The sequence below is a fragment of the Anser anser genome, assembly GCF_964211835.1.
Source record: "Anser anser genome assembly, chromosome: 6".
In the NCBI taxonomy this organism is placed as follows: Eukaryota; Metazoa; Chordata; class Aves; order Anseriformes; family Anatidae; genus Anser; species Anser anser.
This window is the reverse complement of record NC_139726.1, coordinates 24,168,747-24,188,524: the sequence shown is the minus strand read 5'-3', so window position 1 is coordinate 24,188,524 and position 19,778 is coordinate 24,168,747. Positions and strand designations below refer to the sequence as shown.

General features: G+C 37.8%; 1 protein-coding gene across 9 annotated transcripts in view; it reads right to left on the bottom strand.

Annotated features, from left to right (window-relative positions):
* OSBPL6 (oxysterol binding protein like 6) overlaps nt 1-19,778 on the bottom strand; it is a 99,101-nt gene that overhangs the window by 76,751 nt on the left and 2,572 nt on the right. The window lies entirely within an intron of this gene.

Sequence of the window (19,778 nt, the reverse complement as noted above, 5' to 3'; positions counted from 1 at the left end):
AATATTAATGTTTCATTTTCTTAAAATGTTTGCAAGTTTTCTCAAGACCTTCATGAAACTACTTTATAGTTTGTCCACCACAAACATGTATCTTATTTTCCTCTCCTCTTCCTGTTTCTCCTATTGCACTGAGGACTTCATCAAGGTAGAGCTGGCAGTTAAGAGGTTTTCTCTTTTCAAAGAGAAAAAGCACTGATTTGTGAATGGCTTGTGACTACATGCAAGACTAAGTCAACAGTGAATGCAGAACATGCCCCTATCTAGCACACAAAAACTGGCACGAGCATTGGGGTTTTTCTGTAAAGGCTCACTCAAAACAGGATAGGGAGGGACAAGGACAGGAGAATGGCCCTGTTCTACCACTTCTACATCAAAAAGACCACAAGGACTGCACTTTTGTATGTTCCATACATCAGAGCAAAAGGGTTGTAATTTACATGTCTGTCGCCTTTCTCTTCCCCTACCACCACCTTTATACATTCACATGGCAATCAACTACCCCCTTGCTATCCTGAGGAACATTAACTGAAAGCTAGCAGTTCACAGATTTTTAGCTCAGAAGAGTAACCTATCATATGTAGCACTTCATTAAGTCAACTACAATTGGTTGGTTATACAACACGAATTATTTCAAGAATATTCAACTAACTCGTTTGTTTTATTATCAGATTAACAGTAGTTTCTGTTAACTGGAAATAGTTTTTTGAGCAAGATTTTCTTCATGACTTCATCCACTAGAGAAATAAAAGCATTCAGAATGGAAACGCTAAGAGAATTTGATATTCAGATTTCCAACATTCCATATTTTTATTCTGTCCTGGATGTCATTATCATTTCAAAGCCAGGCTTCTTCACAGATATTTTTTTTCTTTGCCTGAGTCGGAAATGACTCATCACAGAAGTTATGATGAAATGTTCAAAAAGATGGTACATTCAAGCAAATGGAATAGAGCCAAAGGCTGTATGTACCCTTTCTTTCAAACATCTTCTAGCTACAAACACATTATCTGTTCCACATGGACATAAACTAAAGTTAGTATTCTTTCTCTTAAAAAACCTCCGATCATGACCCTACCAGATAAAATGTAGGAAGGGGGGAAAACCAACCTGCCTACACTGAATGTTCTAGTTCTACCTCATCAGCTAAAACACTCTTACTTTTTGCTACATTACATCAGTATGTAATTATGATTTAGAAATCAAAAAGAGAATGCTACCTTGACTAAAGCCATATAAAAGTCTGCTACAAATAGAAACTCCAATATATGATCAATTACCTGGATATTTCTGCCTACAATTTTGAAGCACATACTAACATAAGACAAAGAGGGCTGCAATAAATAAATAAATAAATAAATACAATTCCTTATGTTGTCCTGAGCACAATACACCCCAACAAACAGTATTCACAAACTTTAAACAAAACTGATTGCACTTCACTATGAAGAAGCTAGGTTATAAACAGAATTATCCAGGTAGTCCACACCTATTTGCATGTCAGTTCAACTCTTTTTGATCTAACTATTGTGCATGTCATATAGCATATACTTCATAACCCTCAACTATTCAGCCACCACAAAGACCTGTCTAAACAAGATAGCACGAGAAGTGGTATTCAAAATGTCTGTCACTGACCATCAAAGAATCTCTCCTTTTTCCATGTGGTTGCGAACTGGAGAGTGCAATTGCTACTTCCATTCCGAATGGGTTTCAGGAAATCAGGGAGCTCCAAGCAGCATGGAGAAATTAAAAGAACAGAGAGCACAGGATAGCACTCATCAAACTAACACCTTCATACAGTTCTCTGCAATTGAGAAATTAACTGAACAGTTCTCCCTTAAAGAAAACCACACTCCAAGATATTAACTGCTACTCCAAGGGAAATAAAAATTGCATGCAACTACATTCTCTCTGTTGACAGAGTTATTGAACATGGAAGGTTATTAAAACATCAAATGTAAATACCACAATGACATTCTACAGCTTAAGGAAATGGACAGAAATAAACGATACCTACATTTTGCTGTATTTGCCCTACAGACCTGTACCTATTTCATTGTATTTTAATAGCAGGTGAATGTCAAACTACCTCTCTTCCAACTGTTGTTTAGCCATATAGAGGCAGATGTTTGTAAATCTCCAAATACTCAAACAGCACTTCTCTGTGACGTGGAGAAAATGGTACAATACTACGCATCTGCATATATATTTTCTACAAAAAAAAAAAAGCACTTTTCTTTTTCTTCATATGTATAGAAAGAAAAATGAAATGAAAGGCAGAAATTAGAGGAATGAGGGATGTTTTATAAAAGTTCCTAAATTTGTACATTTTACTGTGCTTCCATATTAGAACAAACCCAAGATTCATCATTTTATTTATAAAAGGAATCCTAGTTATTTTCTATACAGCTAAGCTGGCACATCCATGTCAAATCAGAGCTGTAATTCAAAGCTCAGGAAGAGTCAGAGACCACTAAGTCACAGTTTTAAAACAGACTAGTAGCAACAAAATCTCACTCTTCACTAACACCAGTTAGTGTTCTCCTATATCCAAAAAAGTCACAGGACTTACCAATGCAATAAAGAAAAGCTTTGCCATCACAAAAGCCACTAGAGCAACTGGCACAATCTTGCCTGAAAGCCCCTGGAGAGCAGCCAGAGCTGAGGAATGCAGGGTTTGCATTATTCTCCCTCCTACGAAGTCAGCTAGGACAGTAGCATGTCTGTGACTCACTGCCCATGCTCCACGCTGCCGATACCAGCAGTGCTCTGCAGTGCCCTAAGCACACATACAAATTAGACATTTTACTCACAATGGTACTATTCAATTTTGAAGTGTCTTATTTATCCTGAAAAATTAATGTTTTAGATTTTGACCGTTCACACATCTAGTGAGCTGAAAGAATTTAGCAAGAACCAATAATTAGAGAAATACTTTAGTTCAAATATACTACAGCACCAGACTGGAGACTTGGTATTATTAAAAGCAGCATCCTGGCTGAGATGATTTAATAAATACTTGAAAATGGAAATGTTGACAGACAAAAATAAAATGTCTATGCATTTGTACAGCAAGTTCAAAGATATGACACACATATTTGTCACCAGAACAACATGAATGAAATTGACACTGTCATTTAACAGGCCTCATTTCCTACTCCAAGAGGTACATGGAAAGAACACAAATACTTTTGTCACTGTGATCTGTCCCACAAAATAAACAGATCCATTCCTAAGGAACATATCACTTGCAAAGGAAACCCACCAAGAAGAAAACAGTGTCATTAAACACTTGTTCTTTGGAAGAGCTAACATGCTTGTGAAGACTGACAGCACTACAAAGCTACTGCAAAGCAGCAGGTGCTGCTCGTGTTTTCTTTCTTGAGCCAGAAGAGCCTCGTCAGATGCAGCATACAATGGCCAAATATATCACCCTTAAAAACAATGGGACAAAACCAACCCCCAATAACTTAAGACGAGTACAGTGTCCCATGTGGTGGTGTATATCCATCATTATCATGAGCAGCACAGCTGGGCCACCAGATGTTTACCTGCAGCTCCTTTACACCTGGCAACGCCACCCACTCCTTGAAGCCACACAGGGTAAGTGTGCACCAGTTCCAGACTAAGGAAAAGTACAAATCACTTATAAAAGAGCATCCTCAAACTTGTCATGCAAATAAAAATATCAAAAGAAAGAGAAGTCAAAACTATGAGCCCAGCACTATATTGAAAGCATTCCAATTAAAAGTATGCATGTACCAGAATGAAAAACAGAGTATATACATCTAAGAAATGGCCTTCCCTAAGTATAGATAATTAGTGTTCTTCAATAGCTCATATTGTGCTCATATCTGTTGATAGACTTTGTTGCATTATTTACTGTCATTTGTCATTCAGAAAGAAACAAAGATTGTAAATTTTCAATTAAAAAAAATCAGTCCTTTAACAACTAAATTCGCCTGCAGTATACTAACTGAAATGCAAAGATTTGAATAATACACACATATCTTATTAGGCTATCAATAAAACTAATACTCTAAAAATAAATTCTCTCAGAAATTAGATCAGCTGCAGTATTGTGAGAATCCACAGCTGAATCTTTAAAACAATTATTTTGACTAGATTTTGTAACGCATAAAATCCTCCCTTCGTTTTCTTCCTATTTGAACATAACTTTGCTTATTAATTACTGTTATCCTGGAAAATACAATGAGCTAAAATTATGACAAAATCTACTATTATCCATTGTATCATAAACAAGTGCTACAAAAAATTACAGCACAGGAAAGACAACAGACACTGATGAAAGGTATGTTGAACAACAATGGGTTTGCTGTTTCTTTTTCCTTAATTGAATGGGATCACGTTCCACCCTTGGTGCCAGCAGTCTGTGCACACAAGAAAGTGGCCTTTTTCTCCCCCACCACATTGCTGCAGTTGTGAACCATCAGAGATGTATAGAAGATACAGGTCAGTTGTATCAAGAACTCGCACACTTCCAGGGCTGATCTGATCACCAGATCAAGACTGGTACAGTTTTCTAGGATTAAGCACAAGTTTTTCCTCTTGCTCAAATTGCCAGGACTTACGGAGAGATTGCAAGAAAGAAAGCAGCATGGCATGTGACAGGTGAGTATGAACACTGCTGGAGACGTATCAACACTTCCAAGTCACTGCAGTACCTCAAGACAACGAAGACGGTCTTGCTCTCTTGGTAGTGCATTGCACTTCCATTTCTGGGATTTTGATGCAATAAGACGATGATGGGCATACTTCTGACTTCTGGTAGAGCAAGGGCTTGTATAGACTTTCTGGACTTAATGTCCGCTACAAAACTGCATATGACACTGCAGGCTGAAAGCAGTACCTCAGGTGGTTTCTTCTACTTCCATAGTGTTATGTTTCTAAATAAAGTTGGTAAAAATGAAGAGCAGAATTATTGCTAAAAATAAACATAGTGCAGCTCAATTGGATATCACAGGATTGTTGCAGGAAGTGAAGGTTTCTATCTTGTGTTATGTAGCAGGTCATCATCAGAAGACAGCTATCATCTCTTTCTATACTCTTAATTCCCTGATGTATATAAAAGTGCAGTCCTATTCTGAAAGTTGCCTGTTAACTTTTTATACTACTTGATCAGTTTCTGACATCAAAACTCACTATGTAGTTATTAAAAAACTAATTCTGGAATTATCAATGCTAGAGGCAGATCTTGAACTGCATGCAAGAACTCTGTTACTGGCATTTAGTTTGCACCCTTTGCCTACGACCTGCATGCCAGTAAATACTCCTCCTTATTCTGTTCTGTACATGTACTACATATGCCACAGTAACATTTTAAGAAATAGTAAAAATATCAGTGAAGTCAAGAGATGATTCATTACCAATGACCATATACCTTTGAAGAGTTAAGTAAAATGAGGTGTTTTTTTGACTAACACCACAGTGACTCACCAATCCACTTGACTTGCATAACAATATATGACAATGCACTCCAGCGTATGGATACAAGCAAATAAATAAATAAATTAAGCAGCCCAGGGAGTCCCTTCCCAATTACATTAATAGCAGACATACAGAAATGGTTTCAGGAATTCTATTTTAATCTAATAAAAATAATAATACATAGAAATCTCCTGGGAAATATGGGATCGGAAGAATAGAAACTAAGAAGATTAATCATGCTGCAAGTGAGGGAGATAAATGGAAGATGAAAGAAAAAAGTTATACAATTATAGAATGGTCTTTTTTTTAAAGGAGATTAAAACTACTTTGAATATTATAATGAATGTAGTGTTTAAAATAGGAGATAATCTAGGTACACCAGACAGAATTTACTGAACAAGCTATGAAATACACAGCTTTGCAAAAGATAAAGTAACCTGCTGTTGTATGAAAAAGTAAATAATTTTTTTTCTACCTTATTTTTTTTCCTTCTAGTCAATGGACGAAAATAATGATTTTTTATATACACATAACAGAGAAGGTAGAAGGAAGAAACACTTCAGTAGAATGTATTCTAAGCACTGGGAAAATTAAGCTGGGCTTCTCTGTTTCTTATTTATAACACATAGGAAATGATAGGAAGAATGTTATCTACAGCCACACTGTAAAAATATATAATTCTTTATTCTCTAAAATAAATTTAAAAAAATCTCCTCTATATAGAGATGCTTTATACTGTGGACAGTGCATCCAAATGTATCATCTTTTCATTTTCATTAGTTAGGTTTTAGAGATTAAAGTCAATATTGGGAAAAAATATATATATCCTAAAAATAACCTCCTAAATCTGTATTTAGACCTGAAATCTGAACAAAACAATAATTCCCAGCAGTAGACAGCCTGGCTAGAAAGCTGGCTGCACAAAGCTCTTGAGAGAAATCTGCTCTAATTCATAGAGCAGGATGACTAGTTTATATGCCTAGCTACTTCAATTGCTTCAGGTTTATAAACGTTAGCAAAAATGGAAACAAAATCAAGCCCAGACTCTCCAAAAGATGAAAACAGATCCTTTGAAATGGGGCACTCTGAAGACTGAGTCTAGAAGGACAGGGCAAACTTCACCAGCACTTTTATGTAGCAGATTTGTTACGTTCTGCTACCGTGGCAATTGATGTTCCTGTAAGTAGCTGAATAGACAATCAAAAGTTCACACTGATATCAAAACATCATGCAATAACATGGACACTAGTGAAATCATAACATACACAGGACATGAACAGGAGTGCCCTATAAAAATATCAAATAAATTCATACCACCTATTTAGCAGTCTGGAGAATGGGGGTGATTTTTGCTGTAGCTTGTGATAGAGCCCTGTAACTTGTAAGCCAGTGCACCCCAATTCCTAACCCCATTCCTAACCCCATTTCCACATGCATGGCTCCCCCATGTGATTGTCTGCAATAGCAGCCACATTAAAAGTAGCTGACAGAGCAGAATACTACAGAAGACCAGTGAAAATTAGATTTTAATAAATTAGGATGCACATCAGTGTAACAGGTTTTGTCGATCACATCACACTACACTACTGGAGCAAAAAGCCTTAAGATGACATCATCGGTAATGAAATTACACAGCAGAAAAGCAGTTAAAGGAGAACACAACCAGTTCTGGACTAACAAGGACTGTCTTTCTGCAAGAACTGAACTGGCATCTAAATTGTAGAATAAAGCCACTCTTAGTGACAGCTCAGGTGACACACTAAAAAAGATACACACACCTTTCTCAGGAAAACTAGTGAAAGAAGTTATTTCTTATTTAATTGTTTTTCTGTTGTTCTCTTCTCATGGGTTAGCTTTTATTCTGAAGGACTTTCACATGGTGTAATTCTTTGCTGGCTGAAGAAAACAGTCAATTCTGAATTGCTCAAAATGTATTAAAAAGCTCAAATGCTCTCAACAGATATATTCAACAAATACCCTGAACAACACACGAGCTATCCAAACGGTCACAGACAGTGCATGTATAAAACCAGGAAAATAAGCTGGGTTAGCAGCAGCAAAGCAGCTACAGCATCCTGCTCCGGATGCAGAGACGTGAGCCTTTGCGTGGCCTGATGCCAAGGCCTGCCCGCGGTTATCCTAGCTGTAAGTAGGTAGCTCTTCATTCAAGCTGGGAAGAAAAAAGGCAGACAGATGTGGTACTAGCCATATTGCTCCCTTGTGTGCTGTTGGCTACAAAATACAAGAGTGCCTTAACCACACAGAACTGATAAGCCACCTGCACCCAGAAGGAATCTTTGGCAGGTTTTGTATCAGGGAAACAAAAGCAAATATCAAAGCACCGATAAGGCTGTTGATTTCTTTTTAATAACAAACAAAAGAAAACAAAACTGAAATAGAGATTTTTCAGCAATGACAAAAAACTCCAATGAAGAAATGCAGTTTTAGCACAACAGTTCCAAGATGCTTGGAAAAAGATGCCTTTTTTTTTTTTTTTTTTACCCATCTATATCACTCTTTAATATTTCCCATGTTTTCCTTATTCTCCTTTTCTAAATGGTTTTCTATGCTTTCCTCTGTTTGATTTTTTCCACTGTTTTGCTCCTTCGTCCACAACGAGGAGCATCTCCCCACTCCTTCCCAGGGGACTCCTTTCCTTCTTCATGTCGCTTTTTACATTTTTTTCTACTCATCTGTTTACTCCATGCCTCTGATTATTTTCCACCGCTTCATCAGAGAAGAGTCCAAGCAAAGACAAAAAGCAAATGGGAAGCAACAACATTCCTTCGATGCTCCACTGTTTTGAGCATGGAAGCGTGCCACTTCTGATGAAAGGTTCCAACTGGCATCACAGCGATCCCTGTGGTATTCGACAAGGATGTTATGTTGCTCAGGCAACCACTCTTAATTGTCTTTTGGGATGCTGAGCAAACAAGACATTTTTTCCTGGGCTGTGTGAAGGTCACCCTAGCATGGTGGAACCGAACACAGGTCAGTGCTACAGCAAGTGAGACACTGGAAAAAATAGATGAGGCAGCTCTGAATGCAGTAACATGTCGATCATGTATAAAACTCAATCTATTCTGCCACTACAGCCATCTAAGATAATGTGTGCAACACAGTTGTCATACAGGACTAAAACAACTACCATGCCAGAAACATTAATGCTATTCTAGACTCAAGCTGAACACAAATCTGAATGTTTCTCAGGGCTTGAAAAAAAATAAATTAAAAACCTGTTTATATACAACAGCATCCTACAAGAAATAGATTGTCAACAACAGTTTGGCAGGGCACTATTAACATCTTTTAGAGATTAGGAAGAATTTTTTTCAGAAAGTCAGTCTCTGTTGAAACAAATAAAGGCAGAAGCTTTGAGAGCAGTAGCTATTGCTTCAAAGTTCCTCCAGAAGGTTCATCTCAGTATATGAATATTTTGCATCTTAGAAGAAATGCACCATATGCTAGGATGGCTTTTCTTAACTAGAAAAGTCTGCCTTACATTTTTGGAACAGGCAAGTTTTTCCTCAGGCATGTTTATTGACATATTTCATAAACCTCAAACACTTAACTGAAAAAAGAACCTACTTTGGCTGTATAAACAGTGGATTTTTTTTAGTTCAGGGACCAACAGAAGGAAGAAAGACGAAGTTTCAAGTAACATGGAAGAAAAGTCCATTTCAACATTAAGACATACCAATGTGAGCATTTCATTGCAAACTTACTCAAATGAAACTTCTATTTTTTTCTCCATTTTTGCTTTAATGGAAATTTTTTGCTAAATTTAATCTGAATTTACTAACAAAGGTACAAAACTTCAACTTTTTAAGGGGTTCAGCATACTGAACCCATAAACTGTGCTTTTTAATCTAACAGAATTAAAAATCATCTGTGGATGCAAGTCTTGCCTCTGCATTTTCTGCCTGATCCACGGCAAGTTCAGATCTGCCTCTATGTCTCTGGTTCTCACTTAACACTGGAGAACCATGTGACAGATGCTAGGCAGAAACTTCCAATAGATAATTTAAGATGTTACCACAAATATAGAATTATATATATATATTTTAATCTGCGTTTACTCTGTTTTCACTTTAATCTCTGCTCTGTAACACACAGAGAATTCTCCAGCCCTCATTCCTTTGTGTAATGTCTATCTTCCCTGACTTTCTTCAAACATACACACACTGTAGCACTGTATAAATAAGCACATATACATATGAAATATAAGGTCTAGGAAGTAATGGGACCGCCTAGTGAGGGCAAGATGTACCTCGACCTGAGAGGCCTCACAGTCCCACCCCGCCAGCAGCTGAAAGCCCCTGGGGAAGCACCACAAGAAGTGTGCTGTGCAGGGATGCCAGTGACACAGGGCTCAGCAGAATTGAGGTGCCACCGCCATCGTGTGCTCAACTTCCACATGGAGGAGAAAAATATTCTCAGAACCATTCGCAGTACTTTTCTGAGGAAGTTGCCTTAACTATAACTCAAGCTTTTTTCCCATGGATCATTCCAGTTCCCAAAGCCTAAGAATAGCTCTCACTCAATATAGTAAAAGATACAAATTCAGTAATTTCTGATGGACTTATTTAGACAATACTGGTTGTGAAGCTCCTGTAAGATCTTTGCTTGGCTGGATTTGCAAGCACTTGCAACCATTTTTGGCCAAAATTTTCTTGACCTCTCTTACTCCAGAATGGTGGTTGTTTCTTACATTAGTTTTACCTTTTCAGATAATTTTCACTGTCCAAGGAAAGCACTACGGTTCTTTAACATGAGAAAGCAGATTCTACCATTGAGAACACTTGAGCAAGACCCTCTAAAGAAACCCATGTTGTAGAAAACTGACTATTGAGGTGTTGTGCATCCTGAAACACTGACTCCAGCACTTACTACACCAACAAGGTCAGCGATATCCTGGCTTATCATTCAGTGGCTTTCAACTTTCACAAAACATATGCAGAGGCATTTTCAATTTTATAATGAAACTTTAACATACAGAATATAAACAGATAGGAAAAGACATTTTCTCATTTAAGTCTGGAGGAAGAGAAAACAGGAGTCGTAATTCTCTATTACATATTATTGTGCATTCTGGAACATTAATAAAAGAAGTGACAGTAGTGAACCGCATTCAGGAGATAAATAAAAAGAAAATTAAAGTAAGAATTTTCCTTAAAATTACTACTACTGACAGTATATTAATTTTCTGAGGACCTATATATGTAACTGAGGAGTTAAAACACTCCTTGCATTATTTGGCACTCTGAAAGGGAGGAGTGAAAAACAAACAAACAAACAAAAACATTAACAACATGTTTTCATGCATTTTTATTTTGTTTTCAATTCTGAGCTAATTTGGGGAAGATGTTTTTGCTGGTACAGATATGTACATGTAGAGCATGGAGTTTCCAGCATACACGGCCCTTCATCTGCTCCAGTGGGACTCCAATGGGATAGTGTTCGAGTGCTTCCAATTGCAGGACAGAGACACTACAGAATCACAGACTTGTGCTGTTCTTGGGCATCCACACTCATCTTCACTTGAACCAAATCATTTTTAGGGACTTTGTACAATATTTAGAGGCAGGAAGATGGGACACCCCTCCCCAATTAAAAATAAAATAAATCAAAACACAACATAAACTATCAAACAATTTAAATGCCATATTGCTTTCCTATCAAAGACTATATGTTGGAATTTAATAAAATACACTAGCAGCAAAATGAACAACATTTTGTTGACATTCTGTACTGACATACTGGCAAGAAAAGTAATATGTATGGTTTCTATCACTTAGATTAAAGAGTGATCTAAATTACACTGCATTTCAGCTAAGAAAAAGACCTCCAGCAGTAAACAGCTGAACAAAAACCTGGTTGTTTCAGTTACTATTTTAATAAAGTATTAAACATACCTGCAATTCTAGCAGGACTGAATCTCAACCTGAAGAGGAAGCCAGGAAACTAAGCATTTTCTTCCATGATAGCAGACTTCTACACTCTTGTATCACTGACTTCCCCAGTTGCCAGGATCCTACCCACACCTCCACCTCTGCTGGTAACAACCACTGCACGACTTCATCTGAGGTCTCGGCCAGAGCCAAGACACCATGCTGGCTATCACCTCCTCTGATCAAAGCAGGTCCAGCAAGTATTGCTCCTCTTCTTGTTCACTGACCTTGACAAATCAGGGAGCTCCCTCGCTCTGAGAGCTTCCTACTCTCACTTGAGATGCTGAGAAATTTAAATATTCCACCACAAGGTTCAACAAAATATTGACAGGCTGTAAGGATAAATTTGCATGCATAAAACTGGTGGCCAAAACACTAGCAACCTCTTCCCTGTTTCAGAGGAAGGGCACAGATTTATAAAATACCACAGGACAGAGTGTTTTACTTCATGTTTTGCTGGCCCTGAAGACCTAAACATTTTGAGTCTGAAATTGTATCTCAAACCATCAGTTTTTCCTGTACTTCTAGTGCCACACAACTCCCGGTTTGAAGTTCAGCATCTCGTTTTTAAGCCTCTCTTACTGTTGCCTACTGATTTCATAGCTACAGAGAAATTTTGTAACATTACCTGACAGAAACATCTAGGCATAAGAATACTTCTGAAAAATATATTACATGCAAGAGTAACACCTAAAGTATTAAATACACTACTATATTAAAAATGATAATATATTAAAAACCATAAAGGCACAACAAAAATGTAAATACAGCTAAAATTTTCTCCCTCAGCTCCTTGTTTCCATTCACAAGTTACGACCTCTGGTTATAGGCAAGGCAACTCAGCATTTGTCAATTCACAAGAATAAAACTGTTTGGCTGCATTGACTGTGAGCCATCTACCATCTAAACAGTGAAAATACACAATGATATATCTGTTTATACATAGATGTTATCTCAAAAAATTATTGCACATTATTACATATTATGCAGTCATAATTCTGGCATGTTTACAAATAAATATACATTCAGAAATTTGCATCAGAGGACTGAGTTGCAGAGACGTATCCGTGTTCTTCTCAAACTTAGGTCCTATTCCATGTTTTTCAGTTGAAACTCTTCATGAATGTGCATATTTCCACTCAAGAGACAGACAAAAATATTTCATTTATCCACTTTTTTTCTAAAGAGCACTTCAGGACAATTTCATACCCGAACATCATAAAACATTTTGTTAACACTTATTTTATCTCAATATCAACTATCAAGTTCTGTTACAGAATTCTTTCTTCCTTTGAAGGAGAAATCACTCCAACTGCAAGTCACTCTTTTTAAGTACCTCATTTTATTTTTGTCACACTCCCTAGTCCTAAGTCACCATGTATCCAGATATGTGTCAGAAACCTCAGCCAAGATGCCCATAGCCATTTATACAGGAGAGAAACTCCCATGCTGTATGAAATACCTGTTCCAAAATTAGTCAACATCAGAAAATAGCAGTAAAATAATTCTTGAAACACCACCAAATAAATAGGCCAGAAAAAAGGGCTTGTAAGATTGTGTTAAAGCTACATAGCGACACCTGACAAGTAAGTGTTTTGGGACAGCTTCCCAAATACCAGCATTCCAAAAGGAGGATTAATAAGAAGAGAGGAAAAAGAAGAAAAAATAAAAATAATAAAAAAAAAGCAGTTCAGATACTCAGTTGGAAATGGCAGTGTTCTGGAAAGAAAAATCTCATATTCATCCGGATGCATGAACTTTTTTAAAACTCTCTCTACAGCTAGGAAATGCGCTGGTCTTCAGTTCCATGCAACTCCAGCTAGAGCCTCAGCAAGTCAATGGGCAACTGTGCCAAATGGCTGGTATGAGTTTGAAGTCTGTTATTCATTCCTTTTAAATTTTTACGTTTTAGTCTTTGAACTACTTGCAAAATGTCATGTTCTCTCTTCAATATAGTAATAGCACTGGGAATGATTTGCTTGATTTTGACTTTGTCATTTACTTTTTCCTCTAAGCTCTTTTCTTTGCGAATGACTTTGTCCTTACAGATAGACTGTTTAATAACAAAGATGGAAAAATGTTTTTGTGTGCAGAAAGAACTGGAACATGGTACTAAATGTACTGAAGCATGTACAATGTTTATTATAATGAAAAATACTGAAATATGCTGCTCAACTTGCTGCAGCATTACTAACCAAAGTATACAACTATGGAGACTTGCAGATACAAGCACATTTCTTGGGGCCATGATCTGAGCTACTGCTGGGTGACGCTTCACTGCCCAGCACAGTCCTGCACTGCGGATGAACAAGGAAGGCAGCTTCATAAACTCAGGCATGCCCCAAAGTGGAAAATATGCTCTCTCTGCTTAAATTTTCTGGCACTGCATTCCCAACAACAGAGCAACTTTGCTGAATACATCGAGTTCGGTTGTTCCCCACATAGCCTTTTTTCAGAGATCCCACATTCCCCATCTACATTTATGTAGGTCTTTGTAGCTCATTGGGTGAAACTTCATACCACACAGTCCCTGTAAGCCACTGCTACAATGTAAGATTACTTTTACGTTCAGGCAAACATTGCAGCAAATATCATAGGAGAAACTTTAGCAATATTCTAGTATCATTGCAAGATCCATCTCCTCCTAGAATGGAGCACTGTTGACCTGAAGTATTTTCTCTACATGCATCTAGCAGAGCAAGATGCAAGCTGGTACCTCCTGCGTTCTGCTTATATGCATATATGCTCTTATTAGCAAAACAAAAATAACGAGCAAAATCCAAACGTTGACATACGCTATCTTTCACTTTTGACCTGCCGTGCTACCTTTGATCATGCTGTTCCCTGCTACTCTTGATAAACCTATAGAAACAGAAATGCAAAGTGCATATTTGCTTCAGATAGAGAAAATACCTTTTTTCTTAATTCAGACCTAAGTTATTTTCAAAATATGTTTATAGGGAGATCTAGAAGATCATTAAAGCAACAAACAGTGTAATAAAAATGAAATACATCTGGCTTGGTCATGGCTCAAATAAAAACATTCACCCTCCTAACCTGAAGTACTTGAACAAAGGCTTTAAAAACTTGCCACAATTCCAACATGCCTTGAGTATTTAACGCTTAAACACAAGCTATGGTTGGCAAAGAGAATAAAATGACAAGCACTAAGTATGCATTATACAAAATATAAAGATAAATAAAGATTAGCTGTCTGGGAAATGCACAGAAGCCAGAGAAGACTGGAAGCCTCACACTTCCTCATTCATCCTTTAATGGAAAAAATTGACATTAGCTGAAAAAGTATTGATTTTCTGTGCTGCAATCTGTGGGAACCTGAAAAACTGAAAGTCATTTTTTGCAGCATACTGAGATTGTTTAAAAAGAAAAACTTCAGAGAGGTCTGCTTGAACTATTTTCTGGATCTCACAATACAAATACATTTACTTCTGTTCAGACTTGTCCTTCTAAACAAGAAACATTTGGAAGTTGTACCATTGCTTTCAATTCTGCTTCTGAATTGTTTAAATGTACAGCCCACCTCGACAGAGTGACCAACAAACTGCAAAAATATTTCACTCACTGTCATTAAGAAACAACACCTGACATTACTAGTAGGTAAAAAGTCCATGAGGAAAACAACTGATTTTCCTTGATATGCTCACTCTGCAAATTTCAAAGCATTTTGTTTACCCTTCATTTCACTTTTTCCCTAGAGAGTGAGCTGTGTTTCCATATTATCATAAATCAGCAGGTAAGAAAGGAAAAAAAAATTGAACTGGTCAACTGGATTGTGGTTAAGATCCAACACGTCATAAATCAAAGGACAAAAGCTGGAGAAGCACGTCTCAGTGCTGGAAACCCGGATTACTAATGAAAGACAGGACAAGAACACACTCCTGCTGCATCAAAAAAAAAAAAGTTTCAAAAATTAATTTGCATGTTTCTGAGAAACTAAACAGATTTATCTAACGTTTGTGTTTTCTCCAGTGTTATATCACACAGCTATGACACATTTTTCACTCCAAACTATCCAAGAAGCAGCCAAGAAGGCAGGAGAACTGCACGTTCCTCAAGATATCTGTGGCCTAAGAGCAGTTCGTTTCGATCAGCTTTCAACATGGGAATATTGCCAGAAATGCTAAAGTATGAAATGAATAAAGCTGCCATGCCCTCCACAAGCATTTCTGCATTTCTCAGCACAGTACATTGTGTCCACAGCCAGATGAAACAGAAGAACAGAAGAAAGAAAAATAAACCCATGCAGCTTGTCAATGAACACGTGGTGGCATTGAGAAACGAAACTTCTTTGTCATGAGATGCTGCTCCTTTTCTCGAGAGTGCTGGGAGCCTAGCTTGCATCAGCCGCAGCTTAAACAGTTCTAGCTTACCAAGCTTTAAACCCCTTCAACTGTTGTAATATTATAGATTAATTCTGAAATTACTTCTATTCCTTAAACTCCCAGGCATTGCAAAAGCATGTTGAATTACTGAAGAGTCATGTAAAGGCTTGAGGGTTAGTCAGCTTGACTAATTCTAATCCTCAAATTCTGATCTGAGGCCTACCCTATTAATCCTGAACACACATTTCGCAAAATACACAAGCAGGGTTGTGTCAATTAGAGGCAGAAACCACACATTTCATTTTGTTTTTAAGTTCTGTCACACAGCAGTATTTATGGTGACTGGGCAGGGACATATTTCTTCCTGAAACTGCAATGTGCAGCTACTTTAAAAAAAAAAAAAAAAAAGCATTGGATGTCACTCTGAAATGTATACTGCAAATTGACCACTGGCTTTATGTGTAGGGTGCACTGCCAGTCATAAAAGGGACCAAGAAGCCCGCTCAGTGGACTGGCATATGCTTTATGTTTAGCTTCCCATAGTATATGTGCAAAAATACAGGTCACAGGGAAAGTCAGAGAACATTATTTTTTTCTCCCAGATAACTGAATATTTTTGCTTGTGATTTTGTCATCCAAGAACATTAAGCCAGGTGCAACTATGACCTGGACACAGTTAAGAGTTACACATACAAAAAGAAGAAAAAAAGCACGGTTGTCAAGTGTACGTGAACTAAGAAAGATAAAATTCAATTAGCTGACAGGAAGAGGGGAAAAAAAAAAAAAAGAAAGGTTTTATGCATCAACAATTATTACAAGGAAAGTCATAGAATTTGTCTGGCTACAGAACTAACCTTCCAGTATCAGAGGCATGCTGACACTTTATATCCAGACTCATTCTCTAAATAACATATGCTCCATTTTATATCAATCCCATCCTGTTTTCTGCAACTATCTTCTGCACAAAGTTTGTTTTCCAGAAACATATTAAAACCAGGAAACACAAACTTTAAACACGGAAGAGGTAGAACCTGAAGTCAAATTACCAGCTTAAAATCATTCCTGTGATACGTTCACAGAAACTTCTCTTGACCCGAATCCTCTTTATCATCACCTTACCCATGCTGGGATTGTCACAGGTGACTGGGGTGGGGTGGCTGCAAGAACAGAAACTCTGCTCAGAGTCATGTAATCTAGTATTGCTTTATTAAACAGGACATGTGGCCATAGATTTCTGTTCAGGATTGCCTACCCTGTGAAACATGCACACAAATCAAGGTCCAGGTGAGACTGGCACCAGAGAACCAGGGGAAAATGACACTCACCCCCAGTGACTTGATGTGTCGAAGTCCTGGCTGGTGGCCTGGGCCTTGTACCAGGCTGCTCTCCCTCCAGCTCAGTCTTCTAAGTGTCAGAGGTATGCTCATGTCCTGTGTCATGCCCCCTCCACCTCCCACCCTCAGTGTTCATGTTTTAATTATTTATTGCTTTCTCGTTTAAACTGCCAGCATGAACCACCAAAGCAAGCTCCAACTCCATAGTCTATCTGTAAGTCAAATTAGCAGTCACCACCACAGTTTCTACAACTGTTTGTTCTCCCACCCCAGTTATGTTACAGAAAGTGTGAAGTAAAGTCCTTCTATTGATTTTTCCATTGGAGTGGACTTCAATTTCATAAATGTGAAATATTTAACTGAGGAACATATAATCTTCAAGAGATGCTCAGGGACAGCACTGCTGGAAACACAAATACCATCCCCCAAGCAAGGATACAGCAAGAAAACTGTTTCCCAGAAGGAAAGTGATTTTTTGCCAGGAAACTTACTCTTGGAATCTAATACACCACGACACCTGTTACTTGAAGTCCCTGCAGCTCTATACAAAGCTCATAATCTACTAGAGATTCCTTTACACCCCAAGTTAATGAATCCATTATGTTCTTCAAGAGAAGCATTCTCAACTAGTATTAAACTATATTCACCTTTAAGGAACACACACAAAAAAATATTTAATTTTGTCCCAGAATGCAACTGTTCTCTCTGCTGCAGTGAGGCATTTCAAAGGATCGCTATAGAAGCCCTTCCGATCGTTCGGCCGTTACAACTGTAATACATTCCCAGGGAAGCGGTTACAGCTCCAAGCCTGCCAGAGTTCAAGAAGCATTTGGAAAATGCACTCAGACATGTGGATTAATTTTGGGGTGGTACTGTATGAAGCCAGGTGTAGAACTCAATGATCCTTGACAGTCACTTCCACTCGGGATATTCTAGGATTCTGTGATTTTCCAGACCCCCTCCTCTCACTCTTTTTTAATCTCCAGCTTCCTCCTCCTCCTTCAAAGATTCACTTCCTAAAGCCGTGAATCCATACAAGAAATAAGATACAACATTCACCAGTTTCCAACCTGGTGATGGAGGCGCTCACATTGAAATCATTTGAACAACCAGTCTGCAGCTTTCTCAGAAAGGCAGGCTTGGAAATTCAGCAGCTCACTCCCTGCTGCCACACTCTATAACCACATACACCTCTCAAGCACATACTGACACACTTCACTTGGAGCCAGCACCCAAACTAGTTGCAGGTTCTCTGGGGTTAACACACAGAGAAAGTAATTCAGAGTTACTAAGCTCCACCTATTTTTCATTGTAAGGAGCAAGCATAAGTGTCTGGGTTATGCCAAAGCAGTCAGAATAAGTCAGGCTGGAAGGAAGCTCTGGATGCCACTTCATCCAAATCCCCTTTTAAAACAAACAGGCACACACACACATGCTTCAACTCTGTTTTTTCTTCTTTCAGCAGTTGTCTCCAGTATATTAGTATTGTTCACTTTTTTTTCCCTACCTCAATAGCTAAACTGGTCTATTCAGCCTAAAAGTTTCCTTAAAAGACGCTGGTTTGACTGCCTGTACATCATGACCCTCGTGTTCTTCTCCTATCTTCTGTATTTCACGCTTTAGTTAACCTCACTTTGACCAGCTTATCAGCTGCCAGCACTGAAAAGCTCTTCCACTATTTTTCAGCTCTTCTGAAGGGGGACGTGCTAGAAACACCGTTCAACAGGACAAACACAGCAGCATTTAAAGAAAGCTCTTAACTGCCCTTATGTCTACATTCCGCCTTTGTGTGTATATATGTCTACATACTGAGAGGAAACAGCTGAAAGCTGTGGGTTTGTATTCACAGCTTGGAAAACCTAGGTATGCAGAGAGTTAAATTAATTACAAACATACATAGATAACATTAATTATAGCACAAACACTACTATAATTTAATATTCTTAATGTTTCACAACATTTCAGCCAAATTCAGCTAGCCTCAGCCACCCTGTCATTACACAACTTCCTCCCCATTACACCTCTTACAGTTGGAGTTTCCATCTATCACCACAGCTGTTTTGAATCTGCCAAAAATCCAACACCCTTCACATGGCCTGAGTAAAATTACTCACATTTGTATATATTACCTGTTGCCACTTTCTTCAACGTTTAGAACCTTGATGTTGCATATTCAACCAATTAAAAAAAAAAAAGGTAAGCATTTACTTTAGTATTCCACTGGGAATGACTTTTTTTTTTAAAATCCCATTAAAACCCATCTTAAGAAAAAAACACAAGCCTGAAGGAAATTCTCAGAGAAATTCCTTTTAGAAGTGCAACTGCCCAGAGTAACATTCCCCATGAAAATTATCTACAGAAACTGCTGCTTTTTCCCATGCCAGCATAGTCAAAAACTTCAAAAACATTTAGTTACCAGTAAAATAAATAAATAAATTAAAATTAAGCCTCACAGGTTTTAATCATCATATACACCAGAAACCTCTAGGAACTGTTTGAATTGTTCAATGTTTAAAAAAAAATATGTTAGAAAAGACAGGAAAATCAGACAATTATTTTCTAGCCCATATATATAAGGCTTAAGGGTTAATTAAACCATCAGCACAGACTTACTGTGTACCTGCACACACACTACAAATGCAGACATACACCTTCAGTAGCCTTTCCTACCTCCTACTGCAATGCCAGGAGCAGTGACAGCA